General features: G+C 43.7%; 1 long non-coding RNA gene across 1 annotated transcript in view; it reads left to right on the forward strand.

The window, feature by feature from the left end:
- The first annotated feature begins 2,791 nt into the window (after positions 1 to 2,791).
- The window catches only part of LOC310674322, a 45,909-nt gene continuing 30,205 nt past the window's right edge, over positions 2,792 to 18,495 (forward strand). The window contains exons 1-2 of the long non-coding RNA XR_014509529.1: positions 2,792 to 2,892; positions 3,954 to 4,056. This is a non-coding gene — a long non-coding RNA (uncharacterized lncRNA). The remainder of the gene's footprint in view (positions 2,893 to 3,953; positions 4,057 to 18,495) is intronic.

An 18,495-nucleotide genomic window follows, 5' to 3' on the forward strand; every position in this document is an offset into this window, starting at 1 on the left:
ACAAATCTGTATTTTGTAATATCAACCATTCCCAGATCCAGGAGAGACAGGCTGCTTCGTGGTATAGTTTTAAATCTGGTTGCAGGCTTCCCATCTTCCCATAGTGGCATCTAGTTGGTAGTTATGAAAACAGGATGCTGAACTGGATGGGCCTCTGGTATGATCCAGCACAGCTGCTCTTATGTGTCCCTGTAATAGTTTTCAAAGACCCTCAAATTGACTTAGAAAAAATTATAGGTTTTTAATGTGAAAAATCAAATAATTGTCAAGTGAATCGAGGGTAGCCCATATAAGGGACAGCTGGAGAGAAGATAATTTTCAAGTTGCAATAGGATGCATTAATGAAACAAAGGTCACCCTTGAAAATAACTGGGGATATTATGCTGACCAAACAGCTAAATCTCAGATCTTATCATACTTCACATGTGGTGTTTTCTGTGCTTTTGTTTTGCCTCCCACCCCCACCTCGATGGGATTAAAAAAGCTTCGAAGAGTAACGACAATAGAAAGAAAACACTTTTTTTCTGAAGGTCTTCCTCTTGTAGCTCTTTATGGCTCATTCTTCTTATATAGCTTTGCAGCTTGAGTCTATTTTAAAAGTATTAGGATTGTGCACCAAATTCCTGAGGAGTTCCAGGAGTGGTTCATAGAATCATCTAGTCCAACCCTTTGCAATGCAGGAATCTCAACTAAGGCCTCCATTACAGATGGGCATCCCACCTCTCCTTAAAAACCTCCAAGGAAGGAGATCCCACCACCTTCCACTATTGAAGTTCTTCCTGATGTTTAGTTGGAATCTCATTTCTTGTAACTTGAAGCCATTGGTTTGAGCCCTACCCTCCAGAACAGGAGAAAACAAGCCCATTAGATACTTGAAGATGGCTGTCATAGCTCCTCTCAGTCTCCTCTTTTCCAGGCTAAACATACCCAACTTCCTCAACTGTTCCTCATAAGGCTTAGGACAGCTTAACCGGTAAAGCAGGAAACTCTTAATATCAGTGTCATGGGTTCAAGCCCACGTTGGACAAAAGTTTCCTGAGTCGTAGGGGGTTTGACTAGATGACTACATGAACTCTATGATTCTATGGTTCTGTCATTGCCCTCCTCTGCACTCCTTCCAGCTTGTCAATATGCTTCTTAAATTGTGGTGTCCAGAACTGGACATAGTACTCCAGATGTGGTCTGACCAAGGCAGAATATGGCAGGACTATTAATTCCCTTGGTTGAGGCACGATACTTCTGTTCATGCAGCTGCTTCCTTCTTGTAGTTTCCTGACCTTTAGCAGGCTTCTGTAGCACCACATCAGTTTCCTGAGCATCAGAGTGGTTAATTCCACCCTGCCTATCAAGATTAATATGAGGAGGCTGTTACCTTCCTGTGGTCTTTCCATTTCCCACTACAGTGGTACCTCAGGTTACATACGCTTCAGGTTACAGACTCCGCTAACCCAGAAATAGTGCTTCAGGTTAAGAACTTTGCTTCAGGATGAGAACAGAAATCGTGCTCCAGCGGCGCAGCAGCAGCAGCAGGCCCCATAAGCTAAAGTGGTGCTTCAGGTTAAGAACAGTTTCAGGTTAAGTATGGACCTCTGGAATGAATTAAGTTCTTAACCCGAGGTACCACTGTATAGAAAACAAGACTGTTGGTTAGATCCAGCAGGACTCTTCCTATATTCTTGGAGGTGTTCTTGTCTTTCACGCTGGTTCCTAACTCAGAAAAGTTTATTCTTCCCTACCTCTTCCGCTAGCTCGACTCTGACATATGGGTTGTCTTACACTGTTGGGGTTTCATGGAGGGTAGCAATGCAGCAGCTATTCTATTCCCTTGGTCATCTGTGACCTACTTATAAGAAGCCCAGATACAAGGCACTTGAAGCCCTTTCTACATGCATTCTATTTTTAGAGAGCACTCACTTATGTCTGTCATCAACAGATCAATGGCCAACGTCTTATTTCTGCTACTGTACCGCGACACAATGTCAAGCCTACAATTTCGGTGGTCCATTGAAGGTCAACACTTTTCTCGCATTGTGATAAGCACTGTCTTGCTAGCTCTGCAAGCTGAGCAGAAAGAACTTCAGAACTTCATCGAGCCCAAACTTGCTATGTAAAACAAGAGTGAATGATACCTACCATGCCACCAGCAGCTGTCTTGTTCACAACACAAAGAAGGTGAAAGCCAAGGCGCTTTATGGCTGTGATGTCCTTCAGAACAACAAAATGTGGAGAGACATAGGCAGTTGCTTTCTACTAAGCCAGATCTATGCGGTTCAGTATTGTCTCCTCATATGGTTGGCTGCTGTGAGAACAGGAGGCTGGACTAGATGGGCTCACACATCTCTGGCAGATCTTTCTCATTGTCCATTACCTGTTCCTTTTTAAAAACTGGATATTAGTGATGGGAGAGAAAGTCAATTCAGTTTGCATTAAGTTGAATTTACAAAATTTGCAGTTTCTGAGTGCTGCTGCATTTGAGCGGCTAAACCCCGTCCCCAAGCCTCGACCTGATTGGTTGGCTGCCCGGGGGTGTGGCACAGCAGCCGGGATAGCTGGGCAGGGTCCGAAACGCCCCCTGCCAATGCGGGAAATGGCTCTCGCTCACAACTCCTGCCCTCTGCAAGGAGGAGATGCTTTTCTGAAACAAGATGAGAAACACTTCTCTGACCAAACAATTGCTGCATTGAGCAACCATATTGTCCTACCCTGGAAATTGGCCCCCCTCCTGCCCCAGGCCGAGCCTATATTTGGCTATATCACATGCCTCAGGCCCTTTTGAGCATCATTTGTTTGTGCAAGCCCCCGACTCCAGCCTGTGCTGGAGCTTGGCCAAGATCTGACAGGTCTTTTTTGGCTTGTATTTGCTGCAGCTGAAGAGAGGAATAGGATCAGATTGTGAGTCTATTTATACTTTTCCTCATTCATCAGCTTGACTTCAGATACCTGATTATCTACTTACAGAAAAGACATTGTCATTTGCAATCCTCCGTCCAAGCGATCTTCCTCCTACCATCGCTGTGGACTTTGTGCTTTTGTACAATATAGCTGGGATAGTAGCTTTGTTTAGATTCGTGTTCTTGAGGTTGATGCTCTCCTCATAACAAAGTTAACAGCTGGTGGATAGCATGGTACTCATGGCGAAAATAACCCTGGGTTTAAAAAAAGGCTGTTTTGTCCCATTTTTGGAAACAACACAGTCCCGATTAGCCATGGCAATTATTTGTATAGACAGAAGGTTTCTGGTGTCAGAATTGTGGGTGAGTGTATGGGCCAAAATGGGGATTAAAATATACTGTTTCCTGGATTCCAGCGTTAAGCATAATTTTAGCATGTCCATCCCTGTTGTGCAAATATAGTACAATCAAAATTCCTTATTATCAATGGACAGTTGGTTAGCAGCTTCATATAACTTTCTTAGAATCATAGAATCATAGAGTTGGAAGAGACCATAAGGGCCATCGAGTCCAACCCCCTGCCAAGCAGGAAACACCATCAGAGCACTCCTGACATATGGTTGTCAAGCCTCTGCTTAAAGATATCCAAAGAAGGAGACTCCACCACACTCCTGGCAGCTCTTGACACTCTTGATTGAGTTTCTCATTAAAATCTTCCCAGGTAATAAGGGGCATCATATATGTGTGGAGATCGCACAAGAGAAGCACAATTGTTCTTTTGTTATTCATATCAAGAGAAACATTAAACTAGAATCATAGAGTTGGAAGGAACCCTGAGGATCATCTAGTCAAACCCCCTTCAATGCAGGAATATGCAGCTGCCCCATATAGGGATTGAAGCTTCAGCCTTGGCATTATCAGCACTGCACTCTAACCAACTGAGCTATCCAGTGCTCAGTTAGAAGCAAACATTTGATGTCCACGTCAAAATGGCAAGATACAATACACAGCAAAAGCCACACTGGACAGAAATGGTGGTGCATGTCTTATTTCTGGAGGAAGACTATTCCAGAGGGCAGGTGTCACCACAGAAAAGGTCTTCTTCCTGGTTGTGACCAGATGGATGTCTACAGGATGCTGCATAACCATGATCTTAAGTAAGTAAGTCTGTATGGGAGAAGGTGTTCTCTCAGATATGTGGTACTTTTATAAGATTGTGTATGAAAATATAGTATAGGCATACTTTTAGTACCATAGAATAGTGAATTGATGGAAAGTTTTGTTTGGTCATTGACAGGCAACAAAGACCTATGGGATAAAGCCAGTAATCAGGCACAAAGTGTCAGGGCTGAATGATGATTCAAGGGAGAGGCTCAAGAAGCAAGTTAGAAGTCAGAATTAAAGGATAGCTAAGGATACTGAAATACACCATAGCTGAGGAAAACAACTTATACACCTTCCTGCCCATTCTCAGCTGGAATAGGGAGCACCAATGCCCACTCACCTCACAGAGTGTTTGTTGTGGGGGAGGAAGGGAAAGGAGAATGTTAGCCGCTTTGAGACTCCTGAAGGGGAGTGAAAGGCGGGATATCAAATCCAAATAACCGGACGCGGGTGGCCCTGTGGGTAAAACCTCAGCGCCTAGGACTTGCCGATCGCATGGTCGGCGGTTCAAATCCCCGCAGCGGGGTGCGCTCCCGTCGTTCGGTCCCAGCGCCTGCCCACCTAGCAGTTCGAAAGCACTCCCGGGTGCAAGTAGATAAATAGGGACCGCTTACCAGCGGGAAGGTAAACGGCATTCCGTGTGCTGCGCTGGCTCGCCAAATGCAGCTTGTCACGCTGGCCACGTGACCCAGAAGTGTCTGCGGACAGCGCTGGCTCCCGGCCTCTAGAGTGAGATGAGCGCACAACCCTAGAGTCTGGCAAGACTGGCCTGTACGGGCAGGGGTGCCTTTACCTTTAATGGCCAGTCTGGGAGGACAGTCAATCCAGAGTTTAAGAGTATTCCACTGAGAAGTTGCCACCTACATTTGCATGGCTTAGCACATGGGGCAGCTGCCCCCAGTTCCCAACTCTTTGATTCTGAAGACCCTCTATGCAATAGAGTTTTAAAAGAAACAAGCAAATTAATATCCTTGCCATTATGACCACTGCCATTCTAGCTGTAGTCAATTGTGAGCGTAAAGTATCTGTAAACAATAGTTTGTACTTTCACTGTTTATTGTTCATCCAATAGAGCAAATACTTCCAAGGTTAGGTGTGTTATGCAATGCATTTTTGATGGTATCTGCATTTTGTTATCAACACTGAATGCTGACATTGCACCTGCTGTTTCTGAAAAGTGGCAGAGGAAATCCTATAATATACTCTGCGATTGCATTACAGATCCTGAGGCATGTAGCTAAGAGCTCCATAAAGCCCCCAATGACAGATTGCCGAGTTAAAAATAGACTGAAAACCCACATAACCTGTCCAACTTGTAGGTTGCAAATGAAAGACATTTATGAAGTTCGTGTCTATGATTGGTTTGACGGATGGTGGATGTCTGGCTGACCTTGCCGACTCAGCTGCAACTTACTTTCAAGGAGTCAGCAGGCAAAGCAAACAAGCTAATAATGAACCAAAACCAGCAATCTTTTTGCTCTGTTTGTCCTCACAGAAGCTCCTGAGCTGATGCCTCAGTATGCAACCCAAGGTATATGAAAGAGGGGAAGATGTGTGCTGGGTTGCATGCGGATTTTATACACTTGGAATCCAAACAAGGACTTCCCATGTCCATTAAGGAGAGCCGTTGAGAACCATGCCTTGTGTTTTCTGAGCCTCATATATGCTGGATCAATTAACTGGAGAAACACACCCTGCCCTGCAATAAAATAAATCCCAGTTGAATATGCCTTAATACTTGAGTTTCATGGCATTTCCCCCTCAAAATCCGCCCCAAGATAGCTAAAATGACCCCCTTTTTATAGGCTCCAAATGGGGGGCATATTTTCTCCACGATGGATAAAAGTGTAAGTCTACAAGTTGTATCAACCAAATTACACAATAGGCATGACTGCAGCAGGTAGGCCGAGAAGCAGGAAAACAGTCTAGATCAGGCATCCCCAACCTGCGGACCTCCAGATGCTTTGGCCTACAGCTCCCAAGATCCCTAGCTAACAGGATCAGTGGTCAAGGATGATGGGAATTGTAGTCCAAAACATCTGGAGGGCCGAAGGTTGGAGATGCCTGGTCTAGATCACCAGGCCATCTTAGAAATGGATAGAACACATGTGGGACTCACAAAGTTGCTTCAGGGTGGAGTGCTGCTGTTCAGAATCCAGACCACTCCACTTGATTCCTCATGCCTCCCACCCATTTTCCATTCACCTCCTACACATAGTTAGCATCTGGTGCCACAGAGCATGCTCAATCCTCATGAGAGTGTTTTTAGGGCTCCCTCCAAATTTAGGAATAGCTTTCTGATTTTTTATTTTGTTTGCATTTCTGCAAAACTTGGAGTTCTAAGCTTACTGGTAAATTTATTGTTCTAAGTGGTTTAGTCATGCTGGCCACATGACCCAAAAAGCTGTCTGTGGACCAACACTGGCTCCCTTGGTCTGAAAGTAGAGATGAGTGCTGTACCGCATGGTCAAATTCGACTGGACTTAACCATCATGGGGTCCTTTCCCTTTTACCTAACATTTGGGCTACAGAAACAATGTAACTCTTCCTGAACATCATCATCATCATTCACAGCAGTTCTCAGCGCAGGTTATAACAATTTATAATTAAAAACAGTTAAAACAAACGACAATCACAGGAATAGGGTGGGTCCTATACATCAGAAACACAGGGAAGAAAGTGACTCATGCTTCCTGTTTTCTGTGCATCTTTGCAGCTTCCGCAGAGGAGCTCTCATTTCTTCCCCTGTAGTGAGACATCTGATTTGTCCACGCAATAGGACCTTGTGTACATCACCATCAGGGGAAGTTGCAAGATTTGCATGGATGTCAGATATTACAAAGAAGTACAGAGAACAGGAAGCATTGGCCACTCACGCACTCTTATTTCCATGCAGCCTTTATGTGGGGATGACAAACCGCAGATTCCTCACAACTAAGGTACAGATCTCTGGGACCTCCCTTGGTCACCAAGATTTATGTGACCTGATATGTGTGTCTTTTTCATTCCAGTCCTGAGCATGATAAATGATATACTCCCATTACCTAAGTGATTTGTAAGTCGTTATTGTGCAGGCAGGATCTTGCTCCAGGGCAGGAAGCTGTACTAGAAAACCTTCAAGTCTCTTCTAGACCAGAATTCTGCTAGCCCCAGTTGTTATTGGACTCCACAGCCAAGATGGCTGCTCCCAAACATTGGAGCTCCCTTCCTAGAGAAGTGAGACTGGCTCCTTCCTTATTGTCCTTTCAGCGGCAGGTGGAGACTATTTTATTTCGAAAGGATTTTGTGAACTGAATGTTTTTGGTTTTTTTTTTAAGGAAGGGGCTTTAATAGTGCTGTGCTGATTTTATTATCTGTGTTTTAAAAGATTCATTTTTCGTGTTGTTTTAATTCTATTACATTTTATCTATTTATTTTATTTATTAAGCTGATATACCACCCCTTCATCAGCAGATCAAAGGGCGGTTTACTGTAGGAATTACTTTATATGGAGTTTAATTACCTTTTAACGATATATAATTACTTTTTATATATACTTCTCTTTTGTATTTTATCTCTCTTTTAATTTGCATAAGCCACCTTGAGTTCTGGGCTGGGGAAAAGGCAGGATCTAAATAAATATAGTGCCAACAACAACAACTTGGTCAATGGTCAGGGGTGATGCAAGTTGCCTTCCAAAATATCTGAGGGTGTTTCCAGTTGGAGAAAGCTCCTCTGCTATAACATGATGGTTATCCAGAAACATTTGGTGGGGCACAACTTCCACGTTCTTATTCTACTTCCTTTTCTATGATTACGTACCATTTTCCCTTATGACTATGGCTTTCACTCTCCTTCGTATCCAGCGCCCCTCTTGAATCATAGCTGACTTTTTCTCTGATGACACATTGGCTTTCTATAGCTGCCTGTAAGGGAGGTGTCTGTGAGGAAGCCAGTTAAGGCCAGTCGAAACCCTTTGGAAAGCCTTGCCTCTCTTAACCTTTGACAGCAGAGAGAGTTCCTCTGATGATACAGGTTACTAAGTACAAGGAGGGCACTGTTGCTATGTATTACACAAGGGTCCATCTGGGGATAAGTAGACAACAGGTTACATTACAGCAGACCTTGGCCTTAAATCCCAGTGACTATACTTGAAAAGAGTTCGACTAATTTGCCAGACTGGCCCAGGAATGGAGCGTATTAATCCAATTACTTGACCTAGCTTCTCAAGCCAACACACAACCAATTGTCAGAAGAGTTTACACTCCTGCTGTTGGGATGAAAAGTTAGACTTTGTGTGTTTATGGCAGGCCTAAAAATACATGAGAAAGAATTCAGAGCACCTGACATCATTATGAGGCCCTTCTATTTCAACCAAGCCCAATTACGCATTTGCTAAAATTTGCAGTTTGTCAGTGGTGCAAGCCAGACTGTTTTAGCTCTCCCCAAGATTATATCAGACATGTTTTCCTCACTATAATGGAACAAGAATACACCCCCACCCCCCACCCCCAAATATTTACACTAGGGAGAGTGGGGGAGGGGACGATGTGTAGGTATTTCAGGTAGATATTGCAAGTGACCCATAATTCAGCACCTGCTAGAGTTTCTTCTTCTTGATTCTCCAGTGACAAGTAAGTGTCAAGCTAAAAAAAAATCAGGTTGTTTGTGATTTTCAGAGGGAAAGGCAACTGGTGGCTAGAGAACTCTGAGATGCCAGGGGGTAAAAAAAAGTTCCTCTTTAACCAGGCCTTTGGCTGAGTGACAGCCAATGTCCTTTAAAAATGTGTTGGGGGTTTATTGGGTTGGTTTCGTTTTCATTTTTATTATGTATTTTGCATTTTTATAGTGTGATTTTAGGTTTTAACCTCCCTGAGACCTGCAGGCAAAGAGCAGTATACAAATCTAATTGATTAATTAAAATAATAGTAATTATTTTATTATTATCCTGTCAAGCTCCTAGCATTGTTCTAGATCACAAGTGCATCCTTCTACCATCATGACCCTAAGTCATACACACTTTTATACAGAGTTACCTCTAGTTACGAACTTAATTCGTTCCGGAGGTCCGTTCTTAACCTGAAACTGTTCTTAACTAGAGACATGCTTTTGCTAATGGGGCCTCTTGTTGCTGCTGCGCCGCTGGCACACGATTTCCATTCTCATCCTGGGGCAAAGTTCTCAACTCGAGGTAACTCTTCCAGGTTAGCAGAGTTTGTAACCTGAAGCGTTTGTAACCTGAGGCGTTTGTAACTCAAGGTACCACTGTACACGCTTTCTGCAAAGCAATTTCCCCGACAGAATACATTTTATATGCTATTTTCGCAAATATACACTTTTTTATGTACACTTTATTCCAGTACCTGCATTTTTGCGCATATCACTTTGGGCTGTAGAACTGCATCACAATATTCAGAGAAGTGCAAATTTCAAAGGAGGGCTGTGTTTCGGTTAATATATTGTTCTGGAAAGTGTGTGAATCAGGTTGGTTTGCATTTAGATGCAAATTGAATGGAATTCCTAGGGAAGGAGACCTTGGGAAATGCTGTTGATAGTAAGAGCCACCGACCATTTTGTGTCCCTCAGCTCTGCCTATGGAGTCTTGCCGTTTTTTGTATATGCCCATAGCATTACATTCACTGTTTACAAAGCTCCCCCCGGGATCCATCTGTCTATGCTGAGAGCTGGTTGTTCTCAAGTGAGAACACAAGCATTTAGAAAAGGGCCGGAATTTGTCTGAAGTTTGTAACATCTCAATGGCTAAGATATACAGCATCATATCCTTTGGACTGATGGAGCCATAAAAGTGAATCTTGTAAATTCCCATCTAATGAGCTAGCTGCTGTTTTATAAGAAGCCCCCTCATGAGATCCTTGGGGACTATGTGGCAAAAAGAGGGGGAGCATTATAATCAGGAAACCAGAGTGATCTCAGGCAGTACAGTGGTACCTCTGGTTAAGTACTTAATTCGTTCTGGATGTCCGTACTTAACCTGAAACTGTTCTTAATCTGAAGCACCACTTTAGCTAATGGGACCTCCTGCTGCCGCTGCGCCGCCAGAGCACAATTTCTGTTCTCATCCTGAAGCAAAGTTCTTAACCTGAAGCACTATTTCTGGGTTAGAGGAGTCTGTAACCTGAAGCGTATGTAACCTGAAGAGTATGTAACCCGAGGTACCACTGTAGTGTTTCAGGCATGCAGTTCCTTTTAACTACTAGTTATCATTCTTCCTTCCTTCTTGGATATACACCAATTTATATATTTATTGCCTGTGGGGTCTACCTTTAGCTTGGAGAAAGGCCTGAACAATATAGCTAGCCAACCCTAATAAGTCTCAGTAGGAGAAACATCTACCACACCAAAAACTGGCCATGAATATGAGCCTTAAACCAGGGGTGAGGAACCTGTGAACCTCCAGATGCTGTAGGACTACAACTCCCATCATCCCTAGCTGTTGGCTATGCTGGCTGGGGATGATGGGAGTTGGGAGTCCAATGACATCTGCAGGGCCACCAGCTCCTCCTCCCTGACTTAATTGCAGCTAGAATCTCAGCACATCTCAGTGCATTTCCACTGACAGTGGTGAGGGTGAAGGGAATCTAACTGCCATCAAATCAGCTGCCTAAGAGAAGAATTGTGTGGCGGAAACTGTCCTCATCTCTTGGCTGGGCCATTGACACCAGCTTTGCTGGTGAAGTAGCAGGGAGAGTCCTTCTGGGACAGGGCTGCTCTTTGTCAAGAGCAAGACAGCCAGAACCACCCCTGATCTTGGCAGGGAGTTGTTGCTTTGCTAGGCAGCCAGAATCTGCTAAAGAAAACTATATAATTGCACTGTAAGAACTGTAGCTTTAAGAATTTATGCTTGAGCTAGCTTTTTCCTCTTCCCTCCCATTCCATTTTTCTCGTATGTCATGACTTGTTCAATTGTGAGCCTGAATGCAGGGAGCATCTTAAGTACTGATTTTTGAAAGCCATTCTGAGTACCCTTTGGCTAAGGGGCAGGGTATAAATGCACAAATTAAATAAACAAAGCTTTACACTTACGCTTGTCCTGACAGATTCCTGCTCACCTTCATCACAGAAAGGTGAATATATCCTCACCCCTCTGTTCTGATATTTGCCATCTTCTTTTTTTGCCATTAAAAACTTAATATCAGCATGAAAAAAACCCTATGTGGAATTAATCAAAGGAAGGCAACCCCCACTCCCTTTCCAAGTTATCATTCAGCCAAAACCACATATATAGTACTATGCATTTTTCATCGTCTCGCCTTTGTGTTGCTATTAAAAATGATGGGTGATGTTTTAATGTTGCTGGAATGATGCAGCGCCCTGTGAATGCTGTGAGCCTGCCAATGAGAGTGAGATAAATGGGCTAGGATTCATCAACTATTATTCATTCAAAACCAACCAGTCATAATAGTCCTAATGTGAGTGCATTAATGCATTAGTGTCTGTGTGTGGAGGGGGAGGAATAAATGGACCCACACACAAGCCACATTCAGCCCCGATGCTGAGATAATCTAGAGTGGCCTCACAATCCATCCCCCTCCCTAAATGATTAGGTAAAGGTAAAGGGACCCCTGACCATTAGGTCCAGACGTGGCCGACTCTGGGGTTGCAGCGCTCATCTTGCTTTATTGGCCGAGGGAGCCAGCGTGCAGCTTCCGGGTCATGTGGCCAGCATGACTAAGCCGCTTCTGGTGAACCAGAGCAGCGCACGGAAACACTGTTTACCTTCCCGCCGGAGCGGTACCTATTTATCTACTTGTACTTTGATGTGCTTTCAAACTGCTAGGTTGGCAGGAGCAGGGACCGAACAGCGGGAGCTCACCCCATCGCAGGGATTCGAACCGCCAACATTCTGATCGGCAAGTCCTAGGCTCTGTGGTTTAACCCACAGCGCCACCCGCGTTCCTTTCCCCTAAATGATTACTATAATTTAAAAAGAAATGCAATACGTCTCACCACAGTGGGGAAGACTGTGAACAAGTGACCTGGGTGCCTGCCGAGTTGGCTTGTTTAGGTGTCAATTCTTGATGGGTAACTTCAAGGCCCTTGCCATCCCTTCGCCTGGTTCTATTATCTTTAATTCAGACAGCACGTCAAATATAGGGCTGTCCTCTGTACAGTAGGATGCATTGTCGCACTGTCGCACTGGTTTCACAGAGGATTTCTCCATGATTACAGCATGGCCATGATATATTGGATTTGAAAAATAGATGGAATCTTGCACCCAAACATCCTCCGGAACAGAGAGAAAGCAGATGCCATCTATCAAAACTGCAGTGCAGTCAGCAGTTCATTCCATAATTGCTTTGTCAAGGCCAGGACTTAAGGAGGCCCCCATCTGATGCCCGTGTAATTCAGACTGCAACTGTCAGCCAGTCAAGGAGAAGCACTGCAGTTGGCACAAGTTTCTTCTCCCTAACAAAAGTTTGCTTGCAATGCTTTGACCGTTTGCTCCAGAGAAGTCCTACTAACTGAAGGCAGCTGAAGAAGTGACTAGAACAAGCTCGTACCCAGAGCCACAAAGATTGCACAGGTGAACCTGAAGGTGGTTATTTTGCAAATCACCATGTCTTTTAAAAAAATAAATCATTGAAAGCATAGTTAGAATAGCAACAAATTGTGATTGAAGTGATGGCATGGGGTTTCCCTTTTCTTGAAAAGGAGGGTCCCTAGCTCAGAGGTGGAGCGTGCCCATTGGATGCAGAAGACCCCCCCCCCCCAGGTATCCTGATGGCTATGGAAAACACTAATGGCAAGGTGTAGTCAGTGAAAGAGACTTGAATGATAACATGGAAAGCTATTTTGGTACTTGAAAGGAACTTGAAAGGCAACCTATTGGCACATGGGAAAAAGGCTTCATTGCATGTGCTTTGAAATGAACGGTGTGGAATTATGTAACAAATTCTTTAAAACTGCAGCACAGACTGAGAGGGAAAATGGCAAAGACAGGTTATTTATTGGGACAGTGTGATTTTTGCAGCTGATGTTAAAGTTGCAAAACACGGGACAGAACAATGGAGAATTTCTGAAACAACAATGGGATATTAGCTCTGCCCAAGGCATGATGGGGAACAGCAACAACCAGGAAAAGATAGACATAACATTTTACAAGGACAGGAAAGAAACATCATGGACAGAAAGATTGTCACACACAGGAAGAATAAGGACACAGTTTGAGTGCCTGACTTGTAGATTTATATATTATTTAATGTGTCAATATGAATGGAAGTTGTTAATATTGCAGTTGTATAAGGGATTGTTATTTTGACCGGAGTGTGATTGAAATTAATAAGATTCTGAATGCAGAAATAAAGTAAATCATGAAACCATCAATTCTAGCATGCAGGCGGCCACCTAAATTATATGATTTGGTATTTGAATGTTTGGTATTAGTAGTTGTATTATAATTTGGCATTGTTATAATGAGGCTATTATTGAAATGTAATTGAAAACTAATAAAAAAAATTGCAGCACAGTGTACAGCAAGTTGAATAACATTGTTTTTGCAGGAAACTGAACTGCAGCAGAACAAAAACAAGACTGCATGTGGTGCATGTGGGTTAGAATGGAAATTGATGCCTTACATCCGTAGTTATAACTCAACTAATATTCCTTGGACACTCACATTCCAGCATTCATTTTTACCTACCTTTCTTCATTGTGTATCCTTTTCTATCAATCTCCAGTGTCTTTTTAGTTATGCCACTTATTGCCATTTGTGCCTAATTTCAAAGTCTCACAGAAAGCCTCACCTTGTTTTAGAGACAGTTAACTCTACACAAAGAGCTCAGGGTCACAGAGTCCCCTCATAGAGTAACTAATTTATCCTGAAAAGGCATGATTGCTTTTAAGCACAGGGTAGAAGCATAAAAGGTCTGAGGACACTAATGGTCATAATAGTGTGTTCTTGTGTTCTGACACCTGTCTGGTTGAGGCATAAAAAGTCCTTCATGGCAGTTTAAGAAATGGTGTGTGTTTGTGAAGCCACTCTTATTGTGTTTTGGGGGTAGATCAGGGGTTGGCAAGGTTTACCTCACCTGGGCTGGTTCACTCCAGCGGAGATCCCTCTGTGGGCCACAATTTCGGTGTCTGTGTCTGCACAGACACAATTTTCGGCATCTGAGCATGCGCAGATGCGATTTCCGGCACCGTGTAAGCGAGTCCCCGCGCCGCACTGCACTGGTTTAGCGCAGCGTGCCGGGACTCGCCGAGCGGGCAGCTCGGTTCGGGGGCGGCTCGTGGGCTAGTTAAACAACCCCCATGGGCCGCATGTGGCCCATGGGCCTTAGGTTGCCTACCCCTGGGGTAGATCAATCCCATATTTAAAAAGGTTGAAATGCTTATGTTTAAGGGCTTGATTAATTACTCCATCATTTGCCAACAACTTTGGGCCAGTGGAGACATTTTGATAGTGCTGTAGGTGCTACTCACAAGATGGCCATCATAGATTGTGTGGCCACAAAATGGCTGCCACATCTAAAAGAGCAGAAAAAGAGACAGGACCACAAAATGGCATAGTCAGGCCCCTACATCTGCCACTGCAACACCCGTTCACAGAGAGAAGCTCTTTGCATCCTGGTATCCTATGAAATGTTGCCATGTTCAAAGGGACATGTCCAGTACAGGAGAGCCTGGACCTGAAACCAAACTGGAAGAGCAAACATTCATTCACACACTGTGGATTTCTGAGGGGGTATTTACTGAGACCTTTTGGATGCACTGTAGCAGGCACTTGTGGGCATATTGGTACCTGCAGGCACCATGCTGACAAGCTCTGAATTATTCACGCTGGTGGAGCTTCACAAACTGCTGAAGAGCAATGCTGTCCAATGGGGTGGCAAGTCTTGCTCGAATTATCTTTCTCTGGCAGGGCACCTGGGATTTTATCAGCCATGTGGCAAGCAGAAAAGATCATCTCACACCAAGGAGGTGAAACAATGCAGGAATATAATCAATTCCCAGAGTGGTTTAACAGTCTGGGAACTCTGGGAATTGTAGTCCTGGGCGGGGGGAATAGGGGTCTCCTGACAACTGTCAAGAGCCTAGCTCCCAGAATTCTTTGGGGGGAAGCCATGGCTGTTTAAAGTGGCATCATAGTGCTTTAAATGTAGTGTGCAAATGTGGACAGAGTTCCTGGAGGGGCTGCCATTGAAGTAACGCGATAGTGGGCCTCGCCTTCTGACCTTTTCAGTGCTGTTCGGAATTGGAATATGAGTTTGTGGTTCTCACGTGCTTGTTTGCTTTCTGACAAAACAACATCTAATTTTGTGCCACGTGTTCTTTTTCCTCTCACTAAAGGGACCCTCTATTATAAGAAGGGAGAGAAGGGGGGCTTTAGGACCCAGGCGGCAGAATGAGCAGGTACACAAGATGTCACCTGGCCACAGTCTTGCCAACCATGGGGAAGATGCATTCTATTTTGGTTTAAAATAACAGCCCTGATGTCTAAACTAGCATGTGCAAATTGTATGCAAATATATGTCTTCTTTTGCTCTCTCTCTGATGCCTGACTCTGCCTTTCCACGGCCATCTCTTTGAGCACATGGAATGCGCACAGCCCTGAGCTACAGACCAACCCAACACTTCAGAGGGGCGTTACGTGATTTATTTATTAGCAACAATGGATTCTTTTCATAATTCAAGCGTGCGCTCAATTATTTATTTCTCCTCTAAATAGGGAAAGGATCTTCAATATTTGATGGCCCCAGCTTCCCTACTTCCCACAGCATTTACTAGGACTTTCCTTGTTCCTGGTACATTTCATGGACACTGGAGAAAAGGAGCAGATCCACAGGAGCTGTAAAAAGCTTTAAAGTCTGTTAAAAGAGGATTGGACAAATTCATGGAGGAGAGGGCTCTCAGTGGCTACTGGGAATGATGGCTATGCTCTGTCTTGAGAGCCAGTAATGTTTCTTTTCAAGGAACTCTGGGAATTGGAGCTCTGTTAGGGGGTTTCTTAACAACTCTCAGCACCCTTAACAGACTCAGATTCCTTTGATGGGGTTGGGGGGAGAGCCATGACTAGGCAATGCATCCGTCTCAAACCTTCATTGGCATATAGACAAAACTCCGAAAGGTTCAGTGCAGTAAAACCGCTCAGCAAAATCTACATCTAACAGTTAAAACACTGCTGTATAATATTCATGAATCCGCATTGCGTGTTACAGAAACCTGGCTACTATCTCCATCTTATCCCCATCTTGAGGAACCCATCCATTAGGAAGGTTACCTTACATTTGTCTGAGAGCCACTGCCTGCTAACAACCAACTGATTAATGAACATAGATCAAATTGTGTGATACAAGAGGTAGTGCATAAAGAACATGCACGACTGGTTCTATACCATTCAGTCCACGGGGGCATAGTCTTTCTGTGAGGAGTATTTTCTGGACTCCTCCCTCTAGCATTGCTGAAGGTAGCGCATTCAGTCTCTCTAGCATGTACGCCCTGTGTTGATTCGGGTTGGTCAAATGGGAGAGATAAGTCGCTGTTGGCTATTCACATCCAGTGAGCACTCAGGGCTGATTTCCTTAAGAATGGATGCGTTTGATCTTCTTGCAGTCCATGGGACTCTCAAGAGTCTCCTCCAGCACCATAATTCAAAAGCATAAATTCTTTGGCGATCAGCCTTCTTTATGGTCCAGCTCTCACTTCCATACATCACTACTGGGAAAACCATAGCTTTAACTATACGGACCTTTGTTGGCAAGGTGAAGTCTCTGCTTTTTAAGATGCTGTCTAGGTTCTATACCATTCCCAGACATGCACAGTCCCTATTCCTGATTTGGCTACTAGGTTCTTGAAATTCGTTGTCTAACAATCTACGTTTAATGATCTCAAATGCAGCCTTTTCTGATAACCAGTACAGGGAGTCTAGTGAGATTCCTATCAGTTTAATTTTGTTCTCAATCCCTCTTAACCCTCCTGATGATTGGCATTCAGCTAACATGGCCGCAACAAGACTATTAGATTCAGATCTGTAATGCAGCCGAATGGTATTGTAGCTTTAAATGTCTAGGGTGAATGTGGTCAGGGTCTGTATGCTGAGGTGAGCCACTCCCATGGTTCTCTCATTCTTTTCTTTCTTAATTTTTTATTTTATTTTGACAAAGTAATAATCATAAATAAGAATAAAAATGTGCACCCCAACCACCAAGACCATTCCATTGTAACTATCCAACCTCCCAAAATGTCAACACCTCTTGTGACAGTTTGACCCTTTTCCGTTTTAACAGTACAAAATCTACAAACACCCTCCATATCTCCTCAAAATCATTTCTCCTGCATATTCCCCGTCCTACCTTAAAAGCACGTTAATATATCATTAATAGCTATATCTCACACCTCCTTATACCATTCTTCCATTTTATATTCTGCTTGCCCCTTCCACTTCCTTGCTATAATAACATGTGCAGCTGTCAATAAATTTGTAAGCAAGTCTACAGACTGCCAACCTTCCACCCCATTGTAAATTGATAATAATGCTACCTCTGGACTTTCAGTGATTTCTGTTATCTCCTTAAACACCCTTCGCCAGAAAAATTGTACATATTTACACCCCCACCACATGTGAACATAATTCCCCGTTTCCTGGCATCTCCTCTAACATAACACTGAATATTCCCTATTTATTTATTTGATTTAATCTGACTGGTGTTAAATACCATCTCCAGACTAATTTATAATAGTTTTCTTTTATTCTTATAGACAACATTATCAATGTACGTTTCACCCCCTTCTCTTCCCACCTGCTGCCACTGCTCCACCCTTTTTGCCTTGCACACACCTATTTTATTTTAGTTTATTTTAGTTTATTGCATTCCCCTCTATTTCTCTCCCTCTGGGCTTCTTCCCCCAGCTGCTGAGAGACATAGGGACACAAAAGTCCCTGGTTGCAGCATTGGTTGCAGCCGTGGTTGCAGCATTGCTGGAAAGCCAGGGTTCAAATCCCCACTGAGCCATTAAGCTTTCTGTGTGACCTTGGGCCAGTCACTGTCTCTTAGCCTAACTTACCCTCACAAGGTTGTCGTGAGGATAAAATGGTGAGCGGGGGGAGAACCATGGGTGGTGCCTTGTGCTCCTTGGGGGGAAAGCCAGATATAAATGTGCAAATAAATAATATAATGTAATTGGTTCCCAATCCCTAATTTAAATCAGTGCAATTCTCTGCTGCTATTCTAGACTGTCTTTAGGAGCAGTCCAATTCTAGGAGCCTTATCTACAAGAGATGCATGAAATTTGCTCCCTGCACATTAAGACGTATTGGCCCAGTTACTGCAGTAAAGTCTGCAATACCCATTTGACCAGCAGTCCATCTCGAAAAGATTAATACAAGTAAAAAGATAAAAAATACACTTGGAAATCAGGAGATATTTAGGTGGTTATATCATCTATAGTGGAAGGAGTGTGGGGAGAAGAGGAGAGAAAAATAAAATATTTCAGCTTTCCC

This window comes from Podarcis tiliguerta (genome assembly GCF_965153285.1).
Source record: "Podarcis tiliguerta genome assembly, chromosome: 3".
NCBI lineage: Eukaryota > Metazoa > Chordata > Lepidosauria > Squamata > Lacertidae > Podarcis > Podarcis tiliguerta.